The sequence below is a fragment of the Haliaeetus leucocephalus genome, unplaced genomic scaffold (genome assembly GCF_000737465.1).
Source record: "Haliaeetus leucocephalus isolate CR32 unplaced genomic scaffold, Haliaeetus_leucocephalus-4.0 Scaffold164, whole genome shotgun sequence".
NCBI lineage: Eukaryota > Metazoa > Chordata > Aves > Accipitriformes > Accipitridae > Haliaeetus > Haliaeetus leucocephalus.
In genome coordinates this window covers 1,329,314-1,329,682 of record NW_010972600.1, presented here as the reverse complement: position 1 = coordinate 1,329,682, position 369 = coordinate 1,329,314, and positions in this window count along the sequence as shown.

The window sequence follows — 369 nt, the reverse complement described above, 5'->3', positions numbered from 1 at the left end:
CTGCCTCTCTGCAGGGCTGGGGGCAAAACCGTGGCATTGGGGAGGGGGGGCGAAACCGCCGCTCCGTGGGGTGGCCGTGGGGGAGAGAGAGCTTGCGTGCGTGTGTGCGCGGTGACCCCCGCCGCCATTTGCATGCATGTGTGCACCCCTGTGCGTGGGGCTGCGTGTCCCACGCACACGCGTGTGCACTCAGCGGAGGCGTGTTTGCCGCGCGGGCACGTGACGGGTGCTCCCCGCGCCGTGCCGGCGTGCGTGCCCCGGGGCAGCCGTGGGGCGCAGGGCAGCCCTGCCCAGGGAGCCGAGGAGTCGCGGCACAGCCGGCCTCGGCCTCCCTTTGTCCTTCGCCTGCGGCGGGGGCGCGGGGGGCTG